The sequence below is a fragment of the Bactrocera oleae genome, chromosome X (assembly GCF_042242935.1).
Source record: "Bactrocera oleae isolate idBacOlea1 chromosome X, idBacOlea1, whole genome shotgun sequence".
Taxonomy (NCBI): Eukaryota; Metazoa; Arthropoda; class Insecta; order Diptera; family Tephritidae; genus Bactrocera; species Bactrocera oleae.
Window position 1 is genome coordinate 34,084,754 of NC_091541.1, and position 22,639 is coordinate 34,107,392.

The 22,639-nt window shown below is 33.7% G+C and overlaps 1 pseudogene; it reads left to right on the top strand.

Moving 5' to 3' along the window:
• The window catches only part of LOC138858205 (uncharacterized), a 36,762-nt pseudogene extending 15,227 nt beyond the window's left edge, over window positions 1-21,535 (top strand).
• The last annotated feature ends 1,104 nt before the right edge of the window (window positions 21,536-22,639 follow it).

The following is a 22,639-nucleotide window of genomic DNA, read 5'->3' on the forward strand; positions in this document are numbered from 1 at the left end:
ATACCAAATAATAATCGAATAATAAATGTTGAATTCTTTCGCAACATTTTTATACTTTCGCAACATGTTGCAACAGAGTATAGTTATGTTCACCAAACGGTTGTTTGCATCACCTAAAACTAATCGAGATAGATATAGATTTCTATATACAAATATTTCTTCTAATATTTGGTGATAATCAGTGGATAAGTATATTTTCTCAGCCATCATGTTGAGCATATAACAAAATATACCAGACAACAATGTAAAAAAGTTTCTTAGAGTGCTGGACTTTGTATAGAGCAAAAATATCTTTCTAGAAAAAACCGCGTGAGATAAATATTAGTAGTGTAGTATCAAAAGGGCTAAAGATCCTTTTTATGTGGTAATAGATAAACTGCGACTCCATCGGTTAAAATGCTATTATCTATTATTTCAGTTTTGCGACACATTTTAATATGAAGGTCATGAGGTGAACTGTAAACTCAAAAAAATTACATTTAAGTACTTTTTGGGATTTACCCAGCGCCGTTGCCAGCTTATGAAAGGTTTAGATATTAAGACAGAAAGAAGAAAATCTATATACCTGCTCTACATATGTGTGTACCATACTTAATTATATGTAAGTTATTGTTAATTTAGCCTTCATGAGCAGACCTTTCAAAATAGGTACCATAGAGTCCTGTTTTAAAAAGCGTTAGACAAAAGCAATTTACGGAGGGGTTTTCCGAGCACTTAATTTCAATACAGTGATATAAACTACTAATTTCTAAAATATATATATAACTAAATAATCTGTATTATTATGTTAGTGAATATCTATGTAATATATAGGTATACAAAAGTACGTAAGCTGTGTGTACAAAAATATACCATAATAAAACTATTCTACTCTGTAGCAACATGTTGCAAGAGTATAATAAATATCAGTACACTGTGTTTGTAGTTTCAGTTATACTAGATTTCTTGACGAGCAAACTGCTGTATTCAAACTAATTTCAGTGTATTAGTTATATAGTGTTTAAACTACTGTTATATACAGTGGCAAGCAAAACCGTATTATATACAGTGGCGGGCAAACACATATACATATTTGCACCGGTATGCCATAGTACCTCTACACCGAACAGGAAAGGAGTCATAGGAAGGATTCAATTACAGTGAAAGAGAGCAGCACCTAGGATCCAATTTTTCAGAACCGGACGGACGGAATTATATAAGTATTTTATATATTAAGCCATTTATTATTTATTAATTATGCCTAGATTAAGTAGAAAATCTGAATTACTAAGTCGTCTTCAGAATAGAAGACGTATGAGAGTTCTTCGTGCAAACTCTTTATGTAGAGATTTTTTATCGTAGTTTAGATACCGATGTACGTCTGTCCGAACAAATTATCAATACAAATCAACATAGAACCAGGCGGGAAAATCTCGAGGTACAGTCTTTTGAACAAAATTTAAATACTGTTCAACTAAGAACAAGACGTCTAAATCCCCAAATCCGATCTGAAGAGCAAATAAGAAATACTCGAGGTCATAGATCTCGGCGCGAAGACCCCGAGGTTCGATCTGTTGAGCAAGTTGTAAATACTGTTCAAGATAGAACAAAACGGCAAGATCCACAAATTCGCTCTGAAGAGCAAATAAGAGATACTCGAGGTCATAGATCTCGGCGCGAAGACCCCGAGGTTCGATCTGTTGAGCAAATGAGAAATACTGTGCAACATAGAACAAGACGGCAAGATCCACAAAAATAATCCTCTCTGAAGAGCAAATGAGAAATACTCGAGGTCGTCGTCGAGAAAATCCCGAGGTACGTTACGATGAGCAAAGTAGGAACACTAGGGATCATAGAGAATTTCGCGCAAGAAATCCTTAGTATAGGAATTTAGAGCGCATTCGTGATCAAATGCAAGGAGAACATGCAAGAAGAAATCCTGAAATAAGGAGAGAGGAGCGTGATAGAGAAACACAACGTCGACAGCTAAGTAGGAGGGGTATGAGGGAAGAAATTTTGAATCAGAGACGTCTTAGGCAAAGTCAAGTTCGCCTTTGTAGAGATAACCCGGTCAATAGGCAAATTGAAAACGAACGACAGTCCCAACCAGAGGAGGAGAGGATTCTCCGAATAAAGGGAGAAAATGATGTTATAAAAAATCATTATAGTGGCAATTTAACAGATTTCAAAAACATTTATTTCCAAAATATAAATAAGGGCCCTACTGAAATATGTATTTGCTGCGGCGGATTATGGTTTTCACACCAAGTTCGCAAATTGAATTTCGAAACTACTGCGCAAGGTCACCCGAATGCTGCATCCGCATTCTATTTAATTCAAAAATTTCCTTCGGAATATGGAATTTACAATTTTTGTGCTACTTGCAACTTTGCGATTGTTAAAAAGAACGGTCTAGTCTTTTCTGAAATATCGGTTTGTTTGAAAAATTTAATCCCAATTGAAGAACGTCTCATAATGCCCAGATTGCCTTTTATGACAATCCGTCCGTTAGGATATCAAGGTCAGAGTTCTCTCAAAGGGGCTGCTGTTAATATACCAATTTTTGTTAACAATATTGTGACATCTCTACCAAGGTTCTTAGATGAGGCTCATGTGATACAAATTCACTTAAGAAGGCGTTTGGAGTATAATCATGATTACATGATCGATACCATACTCCCCGCAAAGATTATGGAAGCTTTGCAATTCTTAGTGAATACCCCTCTGTATCGTGAGTACAATATACTTATTAATGGGAACTGGATTTCAGAATTTAATAACCAAAAAGAAGTTCCGTTTGTTACATCTGCAGAAGATTCCCGATTGGTTCAATCTTTTCGTGCGGCACACTCTTCTCATGATAATCCCTCACGTAATAATATTCCCATGGGTCTTTTACCTTACGAGTTAAACCCAGGCCGTCAAGAAACTCTCTTGGACAATATTCCTATAGAAAACTTAGACTATAACCGTTTAGTCATAGCGCCAGGTGAAGGACAAAGACCAATTGACATAATTCAAGACAATAATTCAGAAGAGTTGTCATTTGGAACAATATACGTTGGACAGAAACGTACATGCTCTGAAACATATAGTAAAATAATACGTTCTCATATTCGCCGATTAGAACTACTCAAGAATAGTACATCCATTTGCCTTAGAAAGTTTTCAGGCCGCAACCAAGTTACGGCCCAAAATCTATTAAACGAAAACTTTGTTCAAAACTTGATTCAACACGATGATGGTTACAAGGTTTTGAAAGGCGTTAGATCCTCTTCTGCGCACTGGGAAGCTGAGAAGAAAAAGGCAATCGCTATGGTTCGCCAATTTGGGCTTCCAACCTTCTTTATCACTTTATCGGCTGCAGAATCTCAGTGGGTTGAGCTTTTGGTCAACCTCTCTAAAACTGTTGATTCTAAAGATATTTCGAAAGAGGAAGCCAACAGTTTAACAACCCAAGATAAATTCCGCTTAATTCGTTCAGACGCGGTTACTTGTGCTAGATATTTGGACTACCGCTATCGACAAATTCTTAAGCTTTTTAAAGATAATGCCGGCATTTTTTGATAGCATTTTGTCACAAATTTCTACTGGAAAGTGGAGTTTTAACAGAAAGGTTCCCCGCATGTACATGGCATGTATTGGCTTAATAATGCTCCCAGGATCAACCTTCAAGATCCTCAGACATTCCCTGATATCATTAGTTTTATTGACAATTATATTTCTACAGATGGTTCGGTTAGCCACTTAGAAAATTATTTGGTTTATCAAAAGCATAACCCCAGTCGGTCTTTTACTAGGGAAATAAGAGGACAACAGTTTTCTCGTTTTGGTATACCATATCCACCAATGCCTTCAACACAAATACTGTTACCTCTTACAGAAACAAGTCAAAACTCAGAAAGACACAAGGAAAACTTTTTCAAAATTCAAAACCTTTTGAATTCAAATATGACTACAGAAGACATTTCTAATTCAAGAGATTTTGAACATTTCCTGTCTGATAGTAGAATAAATATGTCTTTTGATGACTATTTGTTAGCCCTTAGATCAAGTTTAACAAAACCCAAAATTTTTCTAAAAAGAAAATTACAGGATCGTTTTATAAACGCTTATAATCCTCTGATTTTGGAACTCCATAGAGCAAATATGGATATCCAATATATACTGGATGCATATGCTTGCTATTCATATATATAATAATTAATTATATTAACAAGTCTAACAGTGGAGATTCTAGGCTCTTAAATGAAGCTATATCAGAGGTAAATGCTGGAAATTATACTGTTAAGCAAAAACTTAAACATATAGGTCACAAATTTATATCAGGCACAGAAATATCTGCACAAGAAGCAGTATATTGCTGCATTGGGCTCCATCTTTCGGAAGCAAGTAATGCAGAAATATTTATAAATACCTCTCGACCTGAGGAACGTGTTCGAATGGTGAAACCTAGAGCAGAACCTTTCTTCAGGCTCGACTGAAATATTCGTAGCCGGTATTTTAGACCGTTATGTTTAAAGATCCGATCAGTTAGAAACTCTTTGCAAAGCTGATTTTGCATCTATGTATAAATATGTTAAATTTAGTAGAAGAGCACAAGACAGTGATCATAAAGAAGAAGAGAGGGAAAACGATAATTTACCAGAAAACGGGGTTGTCATGCCTCGGTTTTGTAGCGGCTTTGTTGAGAAACGTACCAAACCTTTTATTATTCAGTATAGAAGGTTTAACCCAGATTTGGGCAGAGTTGAGTGTTTCCGCGAAATGGTAATGCTTTACTATCCATGGCGGAATGAACAGCAAGATCTCATTGTAAACGATAATAAGCAGACTTGCATAACACATCGTATTACAATTGAGGAAAATCAAAGAAAATATGATGTTTTAGAGCAAAGAGAACTTGAAAATGTTCTAGAAAGTCTTTATAATGAAATAGACTTAAAGGAAGGTGCTCAAAATGAACTAACTATAGTGGAAAATGAGTTCAGAGTGTTGGCACTTCCAAAAATGCAATATATCAAGCACTTAATCATCGCTACAATTCTACACCTGGATCCAATCCAAGTTCCTTAAAAGTTCTTCTTTGCGCACCTACGGGTAAAGCAGCATTCGGAATAGGTGGAATGACCCTTCATTCAATATTCTCTTTACCTGTTAATCAGTTAAATAGCGAGTTGAGGCCACTTAGCAATGACACAGTGAATTCATTGTATTCCAGACTTATCGATTTAAAATTAATCATAATTGATAAAATATCGATGGTAGGTGCTCATATGTTTAGCTCTCAGAAAACAAATTTTCAAAATAGACAGCCCCTTAGGTGGTATACCGATCATCGTGTTTGGTGATTTGAAGCAACTCTCACCTGTTGGAGATAGGTGGATATTCTCTCCTAATCCCAATGATGCATAAGCACTTGAGTTGGTTCCCCTTTGTGGAAGTTATTTTAATACTTTGAATTAACAGAAATAATGAGATCTGGTACTATGACAAATGAGGACATATAACTCATTGAAACTCGAGTAGTTAATTTCGAAGAAGTTCCCGATGATGCCATACATTTATTTTGGTCCAATGAAGATATAAATAATTTCAATGCCCTTAAGCTCAGTCGAATCCCAACTGAAGCTATCCTTTCCAATTCCAATGCTCCTTTCCAACAATTTTGTGGATTAAATTTTTAGAACCTTCTGTTGGTTTGATAGCACGATCAAAAAAGCCTCATCCTCTAGAAAGTTCTTGGACACCAATTGAAAAAGTTTTAAAATCTCTTCAATATTAAAGAAATGAACAAATTTCAATTGAAAGAAATCAGTTTCCAGTTGTTCCGGCTGAGGGAATAACTATTCATAAAAGTCAGGGTGCCACATATAATAAAGTTGTAGTTCATACTCGACCCAGAATGCCTAGAGCTTCAATATATGTCGCTTGCAGTCGAGCTACTACTGCAGAAGGTCTATTCATCATAGGAAATTTTATTCCTCCTAACAAATTTTCTGAATCGGATACTGTATTTAAGGAACTGAGGGAATTGAACACAAATAAAGCTCTGACATCAAGTTTCAGTTTTATGAATTCCCGAACATCAGGACATCAAATTTTATTCCACAATGTTCAGAGTCCTCATGCTCACATTAATGATATAAAAAGCGACTGTTTGATGCTATCTTCAGATTTTTATGTTTTGTAGAAACTTGGAGTTATCCGTGCAAAAATTTTGATATACCAGGATTTACTCCAACTAACGAGCTGAGGATAGATAGCATGGAAACAATCAACAAAAATAAACGGGGCATTATAATATATGCAAAGCATAGTATTGCTAGCTCTATAGAACCAAAGGCTGTAAAGAAAATTTATTCAGGCCGCAAAGATTTAGAAGCGGTTCTAATTAAATATGCAGTATTAATATTCTGGTTCTATACAGAAATTCAGCTTTCTCTGTCAGACATTTAATTGTAGAAATTCAGGAAGTCCTTACTTCTGAGTTATGCAATCAAAATGTGCTAATTGTTGGAGATTTCAACATTTGTTTAATGTCTACAGGGAGTTCAATAGAAAATCTGCTCCAAGAAAAAAACTTAAGTTCCCTGCTTGGTGTAGAATATTAAACTACACCTGCCGGTACACAAATTGATTGGGCATTTTCAAACATGGATCCTTCCCATGTTAATGCAATTACTTTTGAGACAGTACACAGCTATCATTACAGTATTTGTGTCTCTATTTCCAACTAAAGTTTTCAGACTTATTGTAATAGTTCTTCATTTTTTTTTCAAATATATATTAAGAAATGGTATAGCAATTTTGACAGTAGTTTTTAAGACAATTTTAAGAAAAATATGTAAATAACCTAATTAAGAAAATTTAAATTATATGTATAATTTGTTATTATATAAGACATTATTGTATAAATATATGATAGAAATTAAAAAGTATAAGGGAAAAGAAATATAATTTGGATATATGTATAAGAATATATATAAAAATGTATGCTTAATATTGTAAATATTACAATATATACAAATTAATATATTAATATAATTTTTAAAGTTGTTATAATAAATAATTATTTTTAAGCTAAACATGTAAAATAAATAAAAAATGTTATTCATTGTCAAAATAGTATTTATTTTTATACTCCTCAATACAGTTGTAATTCATTCCATATAAAAAAATTATAAGCGTATGTAACAAAACACAAGAACGATTGCTCTAATTATTAAAATATATAAAGAAATCTCAAACGAGTATACCATTTGACTCCGCGAGAGTATTAAATGTTCGGTTGCATCCGAACTTAGCCCTTCCTTACTTTTTATACGCTCGCAACCTGTTGCTACAGAGTATAATAGTTATGTTCACCTAACGGTTGTTTGTATCACCTAAAACTAATCGAGTTAGATATAGGTTTATATATACAATACATACATAAATGATCAGGATGAAGAGACGAGTTGAAATCCGGGTGACTGTCTGTCCGTCCGTCCGTCTGTCTGTCTGTGCAAGCTGTAACTTGAGTAAAAATTTATATATCTTTATGAAACTTGGTACACATGTTTCTTGATACCCTAAGACGGTTGGTGTTGCAGATGGACGTAATGGGACCACTGCCACGCCCACAAAACGCCATTAATCAAAAACAAATATATTGCAATAACTAAGCTCCACAACAAGATACAAGACTCTTATTTGGTATACAGGATCATATTAGGGAGGGGCAGCAGCAGTTTAAATTTTTTTAAAGTGGGCACGGTCCCGCCCCCTAATAGGTTTAATGTGCATATCACCTATACCACTGAAGCCATAATAAAAAAATTCACTGAGAACAAATGCTTTTAGCATCTCTATCGACGGTGTGAAAATGGGTGAAATCGGGTGACAACCCCGCTCACTCCCCATATAACGGTACTATTAAAAACTACTAAAAGCGCGATAAATCAAGCACTAAACAAGCCAGAGACATTAAATTTTTATCTCTGGGATGGTATAAGATGACTTTATGGGAACCACGTTCAAAATTAGATAGTGGGCGTGGCACCGCCCACTTTTAGGTGAAAACCCATATCTTGGGATCTGCTTAACCGATTTCAACCAAATTCGGTACATAATATTCTTCTCATATTTCTATATTATAGTACGAAAATGGGCGAAATCGGATTACAACCACGCCTATTTCCCATATAACAGCATTTTAAATTCCATCTGATGTTTTCACTTTCCAGTATGCAAATCAAGCAACAATGATTATATCAGCGTAAAACTTTGCCTCAGTAATACATATAGCTAACTTTTTACCGAAAATGTCGGTCAACATAGAACAAGGCGGCAAGATCCACAAATAAGTCTAAAACGAGTATACCATTTGACTTTGCGAGAGTATAAAATGTTCGGTTACATCCCTTCCTTACTTGTTTTTATTTATTTTACATGATAACTATTGATGAATAATTAATACACTAAAATAAAAGCGTTGGGCCTTCGGCTCTCATTTGGCATTAATTTAGTACATTTAGTATGTTTTCTATTAATATTTAATTTTTACTTATCTGTATATATAAAAATTACGTGTCATGTGTAAGAATAAGTAATTTAAAGAAAATCCTTCGATCAGGCACTGGTTTTTCATGTTTTCAAAAAGAAATCTACCGAGCGGTTTTCGAGCTATAGTGGTCACCAGTTCAAAAAACATAGTTTGGAGAAAAACTCAACCGAAGTTTCACACAAACGTTGCAGAGCGCTCGAGAAGCCTTGTCTAATTATCGAATAACTCGAAAAGTATTTGTTGGATTTACTTTAGTTCAATCAAATTGTATTCGTCCAACATGTGATTGACTGTTAAGTTTGCGTGATTAAAATGCAAATTGATTCCCTTTATGAGGAAATTTTAAAGAAATATATATTTTACGTCGCCGAAGGCGCAGATGAAATAGGAACACGTGTAGTTCTTTGAGAGACCAAAAAGAGAATTCCCACTTTATTTTTAACATACTATTATTTATATCTTTAGTTTTTATTTACTAAGGGAAAACAGCATATAGAATTCTTCAATAAACAAAAACGTTAATAAAGATTTTATCTATGCAACTTCATATTTACAAAATTTAAAATACAATTTTATTGACAGTTACGGTAAAGCTGCTGTGTGGAGGCTACCGTTTCTATACTTTAGTTTCAATATTTTCATAAGTTTTATTACTAATTGCAATACGATTATCAAATGTTATTAAATATGTTCCTATTACTGTTTGGTTGTTCATAATATTTTTTCCAGATATTAAAATTGCTCCTGGTTTTATTTCCTTTATGTGGAAATTCTTTTATTTTAATTTTTAAGTAAACAGGACTTTAAAAAAAAAAGACAGAACAAATGGTTTTATCGGCAAAATCAATTAATTTTATTCAAAATAGTCTCCTTCTGCTTTAATACAGCTTTTTGCACGGTCCAAAAGCATGTAGAACGAGTGTTTTTGCTCGTTGCCCGGTATGGCCGCCAGTATGCCGGTGCAAGCCTTTTGAATGGCCTCCACGTCTGCATAACGCTTTCCTTTCATTGGCAAATGCATTTTTCCGAAAAGGAAATGTGATTTTTGGTCAAATAATCGGCCACAAGCGTCGATCGATAAGACGGCGCATTATCGTGCAACAAACGCCAACTTCCATCTTCGCGATATTCGGGCCGAACACGTCGAATACGGCGCACCAAACGCTTCAAAACTCCAAGGTAGAATACCGCATTAACGTTTTGGTCGGGTGGAACAAATTCTTTGTAGACAATAACCTTGGAATCATAAAAACAAATCAGCATTGTCTTCCCTTTTGACTTCTCCAGGCGCGATTTTTTGGGTTTCGGCTCATTTCTCATTTATTGGAAGTCGATAAAGGATAGCAGATTCCAACGCACTAGTCGACATATAGATGACGCCACTAGAGTTTACTTTGTTACTTTTTTACTGTTTACTTTGGAACGCATCTTGTATTTAATTTACAACATGTTCTCGTAACTTCGGTTTCACAACTTTGTATGTTAAAAAAATTATTATTACGATATGTTATGTTCTGGTCAATTATTAGCTTTTCAATTTTCAATTAATAATAATTCTGATTTTTCTTCTGATATTATATTTTTAAAATATGACAAATTAGTAATGTGAAATATATCTCCATATACTTCGTAAATAGAAAGGTCTCCATTTTCAATAAGTACGTAGTCTTGTCGAGTGTAGTCTATGGCATCGGCTGCCGTCAAGCCAATCGGTATTGCAAAAAGTGAAAGAGTCATATTCAAAACCTAAAAGTAATTATGATTTTATGTTATCCTTATGTATAATTCTATTTCCATTATTTATTATTATTTTATTTCCTATTTTATTTTTTTGTAATTATTATCTTTATTGTGCTGGCATAAATATTCAGCTGGCGTTTTAGGAGTCTTTGCTCGCAAAATAATTATGTCTTCTTTAATATTTTCAACTTTGAAATTTTCTTTACTATTTTGTTGCTCAGGTTCACATCCTAATATAAAATAAATATATTTCTTCTCTTTTATTATTTATTATCAACTTATTTTTTTTTAAGTTGATTACCGCATTAATCTCCTTCAAAAATTTGTATTCGATTAATAAGTCTGCTTCTAAATTTTCGATTTCGTAAGAGACTTGTCTTTTACCGAATAGGATAATAATATGATAATAACGCATTATCGCAAAATCATTAATTATTTTTAATATTTTATATATGAATGCAGCACTAATTCGTTTTTATTTATTGCTCCCGTATCTACAAGTATTTTAAAATTTTTGCCATCAACACTTTCGTGTAGAAGAATATATGCTTAATATTGTAAATATTACAATATATACAAATTAATATATTAATATAATTTTTAAAGTTGTTATAATAAATAATTATTTTTAAGCTAAACATGTAAAATAAATAAAAAATGTTATTCATTGTCAAATTAGTATTTATTTTTATACTCCTCAATACAGTTGTAATTCATTCCATATAAAAAAATTATAAGCGTATGTAACAAAGCACAAGAACGATTGCTCTAATTATTAAAATATATAAAGAAATCTCAAACGAGTATACCATTTGACTCCGCGAGAGTATTAAATGTTCGGTTGCATCCGAACTTAGCCCTTCCTTACTTTTTATGCGCTCGCAACCTGTTGCTACAGAGTATAATAGTTATGTTCACCTAACGGTTGTTTGTATCACCTAAAACTAATCGAGTTAGATATAGGTTTATATATACAATACATACATAAATGATCAGGATGAAGAGACGAGTAGAAATCCGGGTGACTGTCTGTCCGTCCGTCCGTCTGTCTGTCTGTGCAAGCTATAACTTGAGTAAAAATTTATATATCTTTATGAAACTTGGTACACATGTTTCTTGATACCCTAAGACGGTTGGTGTTGCAGATGGACGTAATGGGACCACTGCCACGCCCACAAAACGCCATTAATCAAAAACAAATATATTGCAATAACTAAGCTCCACAACAAGATACAAGACTCTTATTTGGTATACAGGATCATATTAGGGAGGGGCAGCAGCAGTTTAAATTTTTTTAAAGTGGGCACGGTCCCGCCCCCTAATAGGTTTAATGTGCATATCACCTATACCACTGAAGCCATAATAAAAAAATTCACTGAGAACAAATGCTTTTAGCATCTCTATCGACGGTGTGAAAATGGGTGAAATCGGGTGACAACCCCGCTCACTCCCCATATAACGGTACTATTAAAAACTACTAAAAGCGCGATAAATCAAGCACTAAACAAGCCAGAGACATTAAATTTTTATCTCTGGGATGGTATAAGATGACTTTATGGGAACCACGTTCAAAATTAGATAGTGGGCGTGGCACCGCCCACTTTTAGGTGAAAACCCATATCTTGAGATCTGCTTAACCGATTTCAACCAAATTCGGTACATAATATTCTTCTCATATTTCTATATTATAGTACGAAAATGGGCGACATCGGATTACAACCACGCCTATTTCCCATATAACAGCATTTTAAATTCCATCTGATGTTTTCACTTTCCAGTATGCAAATCAAGCAACAATGATTATATCAGCGTAAAACTTTGCCTCAGTAATACATATAGCTAACTTTTTACCGAAAATGTCGGTCAACATAGAACAAGGCGGCAAGATCCACAAATAAGTCTAAAACGAGTATACCATTTGACTTTGCGAGAGTATAAAATGTTCGGTTACATCCCTTCCTTACTTGTTTTTATTTATTTTACATGATAACTATTGATGAATAATTAATACACTAAAATAAAAGCGTTGGGCCTTCGGCTCTCATTTGGCATTAATTTAGTACATTTAGTATGTTTTCTATTAATATTTAATTTTTACTTATCTGTATATATAAAAATTACGTGTCATGTGTAAGAATAAGTAATTTAAAGAAAATCCTTCGATCAGGCACTGGTTTTTCATGTTTTCAAAAAGAAATCTACCGAGCGGTTTTCGAGCTATAGTGGTCACCAGTTCAAAAAACATAGTTTGGAGAAAAACTCAACCGAAGTTTCACACGAACGTTGCAGAGCGCTCGAGAAGCCTTGTCTAATTATCGAATAACTCGAAAAGTATTTGTTGGATTTACTTTAGTTCAATCAAATTGTATTCGTCCAACATGTGATTGACTGTTAAGTGTGCGTGATTAAAATGCAAATTGATTCCCTTTATGAGGAAATTTTAAAGAAATATATATTTTACGTCGCCGAAGGCGCAGATGAAATAGGAACACGTGTAGTTCTTTGAGAGACCAAAAAGAGAATTCCCACTTTATTTTTAACATACTATTATTTATATCTTTAGTTTTTATTTACTAAGCGAAAACAGCATATAGAATTCTTCAATAAACAAAAACGTTAATAAAGATTTTATCTATGCAACTTCATATTTACAAAATTTAAAATACAATTTTATTGACAGTTACGGTAAAGCTGCTGTGTGGAGGCTACCGTTTCTATACTTTAGTTTCAATATTTTCATAAGTTTTATTACTAATTGCAATACGATTATCAAATGTTATTAAATATGTTCCTATTACTGTTTGGTTGTTCATAATATTTTTTCCAGATATTAAAATTGCTCCTGGTTTTATTTCCTTTATGTGGAAATTCTTTTATTTTAATTTTTAAGTAAACAGGACTTTAAAAAAAAAAGACAGAACAAATGGTTTTATCGGCAAAATCAATTAATTTTATTCAAAATAGTCTCCTTCTGCTTTAATACAGCTTTTTGCACGGTCCAAAAGCATGTAGAACGAGTGTTTTTGCTCGTTGCCCGGTATGGCCGCCAGTATGCCGGTGCAAGCCTTTTGAATGGCCTCCACGTCTGCATAACGCTTTCCTTTCATTGGCAAATGCATTTTTCCGAAAAGGAAATGTGATTTTTGGTCAAATAATCGGCCACAAGCGTCGATCGATAAGACGGCGCATTATCGTGCAACAAACGCCAACTTCCATCTTCGCGATATTCGGGCCGAACACGTCGAATACGGCGCACCAAACGCTTCAAAACTCCAAGGTAGAATACCGCATTAACGTTTTGGTCGGGTGGAACAAATTCTTTGTAGACAATAACCTTGGAATCATAAAAACAAATCAGCATTGTCTTCCCTTTTGACTTCTCCAGGCGCGATTTTTTGGGTTTCGGCTCATTTCTCATTTATTGGAAGTCGATAAAGGATAGCAGATTCCAACGCACTAGTCGACATATAGATGACGCCACTAGAGTTTACTTTGTTACTTTTTTACTGTTTACTTTGGAACGCATCTTGTATTTAATTTACAACATGTTCTCGTAACTTCGGTTTCACAACTTTGTATGTTAAAAAAATTATTATTACGATATGTTATGTTCTGGTCAATTATTAGCTTTTCAATTTTCAATTAATAATAATTCTGATTTTTCTTCTGATATTATATTTTTAAAATATGACAAATTAGTAATGTGAAATATATCTCCATATACTTCGTAAATAGAAAGGTCTCCATTTTCAATAAGTACGTAGTCTTGTCGAGTGTAGTCTATGGCATCGGCTGCCGTCAAGCCAATCGGTATTGCAAAAAGTGAAAGAGTCATATTCAAAACCTAAAAGTAATTATGATTTTATGTTATCCTTATGTATAATTCTATTTCCATTATTTATTATTATTTTATTTCCTATTTTATTTTTTTGTAATTATTATCTTTATTGTGCTGGCATAAATATTCAGCTGGCGTTTTAGGAGTCTTTGCTCGCAAAATAATTATGTCTTCTTTAATATTTTCAACTTTGAAATTTTCTTTACTATTTTGTTGCTCAGGTTCACATCCTAATATAAAATAAATATATTTCTTCTCTTTTATTATTTATTATCAACTTATTTTTTTTTAAGTTGATTACCGCATTAATCTCCTTCAAAAATTTGTATTCGATTAATAAGTCTGCTTCTAAATTTTCGATTTCGTAAGAGACTTGTCTTTTACCGAATAGGATAATAATATGATAATAACGCATTATCGCAAAATCATTAATTATTTTTAATATTTTATATATGAATGCAGCACTAATTCGTTTTTATTTATTGCTCCCGTATCTACAAGTATTTTAAAATTTTTGCCATCAACACTTTCGTGTAGAAGAATATATGGCAGAGTTAATTTTGGTCTAAAAAACTGTGTACTGCCATGTGTTCTTTTTATTAAATTATTGTTTTGGCAAAAATTTACGGGCTTTTGCTGTATTCGGTTTCGTGTGTGGATGCTTTAATCGACATACATTGGTGTAGGTCGTGGTTGAATCTTCTGCTGAACTATCCTTTGATTATAGCCTCTTTGAAATTGGGCTTGTGGAAACCGTTAATTGTTATTAAAATTCCTGTTATTACAGTTATTATTATTAACACTATTACGCTGTCTATTATTGTTAAATGTTGAATGATTCGGATTTTTCCTGAGTTGTAAGGCAAAAGTTGCTCGTATATTATTTGATTTCAATTCCTGTGTTTTTGCCAATGCATTTGGTAAATCGAATGTATAATTTGTTTGCTAATTTTCCATTTAGATCTGTTATAAATATACGCAAAGCAACCTCTTTATTCTTTGCGTTTATTTCTTTAGTCACCGCACTATTCGATCCGTAAGTCATTATTGTTTTATTAATCAGCCATTCCATAATTGAATAATTCCATTGACGCAAAATATTCATTTATTGATCAATAATTTGAGCTGGTCGCTTAAGAGCGTAAGCGAAATCAAGTCTTGCCAAAATGGCATCAAATGGTTGGAAAATATATTATTAGCATCGTATGTAATTTTACTGTTCAATATTATTAATGCAGAAAAATATGTACGGCTAACCCTTATACATATATAAACTCATTGTATTATTAGCTTATTCTCTCCACTTAACATATTTGTTCTGTTTGCCAAAATATTTTGGTAATGATTTTATTACGTCTAATGTTTCGTCGAAGCAAATTTCGAAATTAATCACTTCTGGTTTTTAATCTGTTATCGTATCGTTGCTGACTTCGTTAAGTCTTCAAGTTCTAATCTAAGTGATGTATTTGATGCAGCAATTAGTCTAGCAACCAGAGTCCCGTTTTCACCACTCAAAGCTATGTTTAAGAATTTTGTTTTTGTTTTCCTTTGTTTATATTTTTATTCTTACTTTTCCTTTCTTTTGAATCGGTGTAAATTTTCAATTCTATGGTTGCCTTTACAATGATTACAATAATACAACCTTTCTTATTTTGGTGTATTTGAATTATTTCCCCTTTAAAATTTTCTTTCTCAATTGAAACTTGGATCATCGCTATCGTTTCTGATACTATTGTCTCCTAATTATAATAATCCTCAAAAATGTCTTTTTTACTTTTTCCTATATAATTAAAAATTGTTTCCATACATTTTACTCCAGTCCTCAAAAGAATTCATTTATCATTTTGTTTCTCCTCTGAATTCCTCAAGATTTTTAATAATTTTATCTTATTATTGTCCAAGTCAGTTGTCAGTAATGTAAAAACTGGGATAATTTCACATTAAATAAAATTTTTTAATATATTCATGACTTACAAACTATACTTTTTTGTAGCCACCTTACAATCAGTTGTCGTTTGTTGTAGACACCTTTAAATGTTGTCGTTTGCTTTGGTTGAAAATTGTAAGTTCTCTTGTCCCTCGTTGGCAACGCTTCGGATTAGCCTTGATTTATATTTTTTCCTTTTAGCTTTTTTTATTGTATTTTTGTTTCTTATGCATATTTCGCGATATTTTTTTATTTGGTGTTTAGGTTTTATTTTTCCCAGTTTTTTTAACTTCCCGCTAAGAAAATTGAAAATTTTCTAAAAATCGGGAAGATATTGGTTTCACCCCATTTTGCAAAAATCGAGTTTTTAACAGATCTCGACGTTTTGAGGGTCGAGGAAGCTTCCCCGAACATTTCTACGATGATGTCCGTATGTCTGTATGTATGTGTGGATGTATGTGTGTGTGTGTGGATGTATGTGACCCTCTTATAACTTTTAAACGGCTCAACCGATTTGAATAAACTAAACGGCATTCCAAAGGGTTTCATTGCACTTGAATTTCGTGTGAGTTTGGACCCAATCGGACCAGTAGATTTTGATAAATCTCAAAAATAAAAATTTAGAAAAATCGTTTTTTTGAATTTCTTCCAAACGACTTGACCGATCGACACCAAAAACTAATCAGTTCTAAACCTTGAAAAAACACATCGTTTGCCGCAAACCGGGTCAAAATCGGTTGATTTACTTGCGAGATATCGAAAACGAAAAATTTCGAAGAGCTCAAAAGCAGTGAAAAAAGCGAAATTTGAACGTTAGCGTATGAAATTAGAGGGAAGTTGCAGGGATGGCCCTTGAGGCCAACCGTTTTCCACATTTTTTTTTCTACGGATACTTATTTTTTTGTTCGACACGCGTCGCTGTCCACAATTTGCGATCGATAATCCTGGTTAGGGACTTTGTACTTTTCTCCCTTTGTCCTGCCGAGGACATCACTTGTGGATCAATTTTTTGGGTTCACAAAACAAATGCTCTGCACTTCATGACCGATTATCCTTTGGCTAGGGATACTTTGTAGTTTTCTCCTTTTGTCTTGCCAAGGATATCGCTTTGACTTACGCGTTCCCCACGTTGGGCGTCAATTAATTCCCTTTACGATGAAGTTTGAAATAAATTTATTTTACATCCGCGAACGCGCGGACGAAATAAGAACACGTGAGGTTCTTTGGATTGCAGAAAGAAAATTCCCACTTTATTTTCAACGTACTATTATTTATGCACTTAGTTATTACTTATTCAAAGCTATTTCACAATGAAGTCATTGCATCCATTACAAAGAAAGTGTCAATTATAGCCTTTTCGCACAGAAGTTAATTGTTCAATTGACTGGCATTCGCTCAATTAAAGCGCAAATTTAGATCAATTACCATACAAATTACTTAATTGAATTCAAATCGAGTTAAAACTGGATTGCACCTCTGCTGGTTCTTGTCCGGGCTGTAAATTTGGTTGTGTGTATTGATAAAATAGCAATCAGCTAATGGATTTTAAACATTAGAAAAATACAAAATGAAAAACACAAGCAAGTAAAACAGCTGATAGTTAATAGAGCCTATCCTTAAACGAGTAGCCGGCTCTGCGAAAGGCAAAACTAGTTTCACAATTACAATCTTAATGTACCAAATTAAATTGGCTGTGAGAAAAGGCGATTACAATTTTAGCTCTTAAGCATATTTCAGTAGAACGTTAAGCGTTCTTTTTTCACAGATAACAATACTTGTATGTAGTTCCATATAATGGATATATAGCATTGGTAGTTGATTACCAATACTCCTTGATAAAGGATATGGCTTGCATGGTCCTAGATAGACGCACGTTGTACTTTCATTAATTTCTATTATAATTTGAGTACGCATTTTTGTTATGATTTTAAACCAACGTCGATTTTAACACTAGGAAGACGGGAGCTTAGTATATACCTATATTGACTGAAAGCAGTCAAAATGACTGCATTGTGAAAAAATTACTAATGTGCAAAGAAATTTGTTTAACAGTAACTGTAAGTAAAAAGTATTTCAGTTCGCAAAAAAACTTATGTATACATTACCTGGACATTTTAAGCAAATGAAAGAGCAAATATTTTAGGATGTATATCTTCCGCAAACATACTTTTTACATTTTTGGCAAATATTATTTGTTTTGTTATTGTAACAAAGTCATATTTAATACATTTTTCGTTTGGTAGAATCTGTTGTATTTGAAGATGTTGCAGTTGATAATTGTGGGTCTTCCTGTTGTGATGAATGTTCCTCTCTTTCAGTTGTGTAATCGACGGAAAGCTGTTCTGCTAATTGAAACAGGAACCAAGCATTTATTGCAGCCAAATCTAAAATGTTAAAAAATATTTGAAGGGGCCATCTAGAAGAACTAGAACTTCACCGTATATATTTTTGCCATTTGATCTGATATCAACTTCCAAATTTTGTTTTATTATAAAAATATTATATATATAATATATAATAATTGATAGCAAGCTTGACTGTTTTTAATAAACTTGTCCTATGTATCCGAAACCAAGGCAAACTTATTTGTTCGAATACATATATATTTTCAGTTTCTTCATCTGAACTAATTAGCACCCTACGCCTTTTCCTGGGCACATTGATGGCATCTTCATTTTCATCGTTGGTGATCGCCTCTTGATCGCTATCTAAGACATTAGATGTCTCATTTTGAATATGATCTGGATCATCTTCAGATGATAGTTCCCATCTCGCTGCATTTGATCTATGTCTGAACACTCTTCACCTCCTCTGTTAGCTTTTGTAATAGTTTTCTTCTATTGGACATTTCTTTTATGAACTTAGATTACTGTATGAGATCATACACTCAGTGATCCTCCTTCCCATCTGAATTATGTTACTGCGCGTTTAAAGGGACTAAAGCGTGTGGCCAGGCCTGGCATAAAAATTCGAATAACAAGTACGAATAACAATAACTTTAGTTATTAAGCAACTGCAACTTATCAAGTATATGTTGAAATCGACAATTTGTCCTGAATTTACACGTTACCATCTTATTCCAATCCAGAGCCGAACTGGTCTTTTCCAAGCAGTCAAAATGGCTGCTTTTCGACAATATAGGTATAACACACATATATTATATATACCGGAAGTGAAGGCGGGGAGGGGGGCAACAACAATGATTAATGAACCCATTTATAAGTTGTTGAAAAGTCACAAAATAAGAAGCTGTGTCTTTATTTAAATAATAATTTTTTTAATTGAAATTCAAAAGCAGTCAAAATGACTTGCTTAGGCAATCTAGTGTTAAAAACACCACCAGGTGGCAAAAGTAGAAGATCCTAGTTTTGTATTCATCACAAATAAGTTAATAGGTTATTTATTCAAGCAACAACAAAGGGGCATCAAGAGCCGTTGGGGAGAGAATTTGGTCACGTCAAAAAATTACCGAATTTGTAATTATGGTACACTGTTGGATATGCGTCATCATATTATTGGTGACTTTTTCTGTGAGAAAACAAAAATTATAACTTTTGGGCCTATTCTCACGTTTGTTTCATATTTCTAAATTTGTTTTTAGGATCTGTTGTCCAATGCAACTTACTTATAGTAATATCGATAAGATCGATGTTAAATGTGACATTTCAGATGGAATGCTGGTGACAATAGATTTTTCCGACAATTTCAATGGAAGTATTTATAGTTAAAGATATTACAATGACCCGAAATGTAGGTGAGTAATTATTTGATTCAGTGTAAGGATAAATAAATGCATTTAGTATCATTTTACTTACATTCACAATTATTTCGCATGCAAACATCTGTTCAAGTTTTATCAGGTATGTAGTTGCCGGAAGTAATGAACAACATTTCAGCTTTCACGTTCCTTATGATGTTTGTGGCAGTAAGCCTTCATGTGCGGTTTGTGCTTCATATGAAAACATTTTAATAATACAAAATGAAGAAAACATTTAAAGTTCCTGGGATATTGGCAGAAAAATTACTTGTAGTCGAAGCACCGAACAAGAAAATACTATATTTTTCCAACCTTTTGTCGTTGATACCTTAGAGGTAATATCAGTGAACACTTCAAAGGGTTCGATCGAATGTTGGATGGAAATTGGATCAGGCCAGCCACCGAAATTGACCCCAATAAATGGGACACAGATATTTCATTTACCATTAATATAAAACATTTGACGAATAAGTGGGACATTAATATTCTACAATGCTTCGCTTTCGAAGATGCTGACTTTAATGCAAGGTCAACGCACAAATTACAATTATCTGATAAAAATGGTTGCTCAACGAAGAAAAATATCTTTGGTAAATGGACTAAAATTGAAAAAAACTCAGATTCCACCGTAACATATTATATTACAATACACTCAAAGCCTTTAAATTTCCCGACCACTTCCAGGTATTTTTGAAATGCGACATTAAAATAAGCAGTGAATCTTGCGAAAAAAGTTTAAATATTAAACAAACGAAATAAAAACTCCCAGAAAAATAACACCTACATCTGCGCTGACCTCTTCATTCAAAACTTTGAGTCCCACTATACCAACTCAACTAAGTACCGAAAGAGTATTTACTATCGAAGCATTTAAGAAACATTGCTATCTAACTGATCCAGGGTGCCTGGAAATTCCACCTACAGCGACGCGAGCTCCAAAAACTGATCAATCACCTCGAAAACCTCACTGCTACCCCGGTTCAAGAGATTCACAATGTCTCAAATGCTTTCCTGGTTCGCCTGATCCAAAATACCCAAAATTTTCAAGAACATGGAATCTGGTTATTATCCTGGTTCAACTGATCCTAAATGTCAACCCGCAACATATCTTCCTCCAAAAACTTTACGGAGACCGCCGCTTACCACTACTCTAATTAATTGCTTTGAAGGATCAACAGATCCCCAGTGCTCAACTAATAAAATACCTGCGACTTTTAAAACTACAAAGTTGCCTTGCTGATCCATTTGTCTAACAAATGTACAACAACTGTACCTCGCTGCTTTTCAGAATCTGAGAATCCACGTTGTTTCCAAGGAATTCAAACCACATTAAGACCACGTTGTTGTCCCGAGTCAAGTGATCCAAGTTGCTCTAAAGTACCTCCAACAACAACTACAACTATATGCGATTCGGTATCACCAAATGCAAAATGCACTCCAGCCATTTATCTTCCTCCTACAACCACACACGGCACCCCAATTAAAATACCTGTTACAGAATGTTATGACGGGTCGAAAGATTCACGGTGTAGACAAAGTACGAAACCAACTACATATGAAACTAAACCAATACCGCCGTCTGAAATATTAAAACCAATATGTCACTCAGGTTTCATTGATTCTGCGTGTTCACAACTTCCAATTACTGCTCCAGCAAACACACAGGTACCAACAACAACAACTAAAGCTCCACAAACTTCTCCAGCTCCTCGAAAACTCAGTGCTACCCCGGATCAAGTGATCTAAAATGTTTCTCTTCCTTTTCTGGTTCATCTGACCCTCGGTGTCCCAAAGTTGCCACAACTTTATAACCTGGTTGCTATCAGGGTTCAACTCATCCCGCAACATATTTCCCTCCAACAACTTCGCCTAAGGCACCACTCATCACTACTCGACTACCTGGTGTCTCTAACAACAAAATCTGTTAAGTATACAGCAAATGTAACTACCAAAAAAATAATAAGTACTACTACTCCAAAATATTGCCACTCAGGTTCTATAAATCCTAATTGCCCACGAACCGGTTATGTAGGCACAAGTAAAGTTCCTGCAACATATTGTACTTACCACCACTCAGTGAACCAGGCTACGATTACTCTATAAGTGCGCCGAAAAAAACTGTTTTCGATGAAATAAACAAATTAGCTCTTTATAGCAACAACGTGTTTAATATAAATGAAGTGGAAAGTAGTGACAGTAAACGTAATCTTATTGAATCACTGGTTGAACTTGGTACGGAAAATACTGGCACAGATTTACTGCGTGTTTGTATATATTAGCATATTTTATTTTGTTTTATTATAGCAATCATATGAAAATAAGACCATTCGTCGCTTTATAGTTAGATTACGAATTTGTTGTCCTTAAGAGTAAATGTACATATATTATAATATACTACATTATAATACGAGTATATTGCCGCTCATATCTTCAACATTTGTGTAGAGACGTATGTGTGCATGTAATGAAGTAGCTATAAGAAATAAACACTCTTCGAGATAAAATAGTAAGAATGGGTTGTTTCATGAACTCGATACCATATTGATTAGTTTCAGATAACTTAATAAGCGGTGAACTCTCGAATAGATGAATGTCTGTGAAAATAAAATTTCAATTCTCTGTGAATTGTTAAAAATTTGCCAAAAATAATCGGAAAAAATCTTTATTGTAAATTAATTAGATCTTACACTTTTTAACAAGCTGTACTTGGCGTGCCCTGCTACGCCCCTTTTTGTAGTCTCAACATGTTGCTATATAGTATAATAGTTTTGATCAAATAACGGTTGTTTGTATAGAGTGGCGCACGAATCGTGCTACAAAAACAAAACGTAATAACTTTTTAACTTCCCG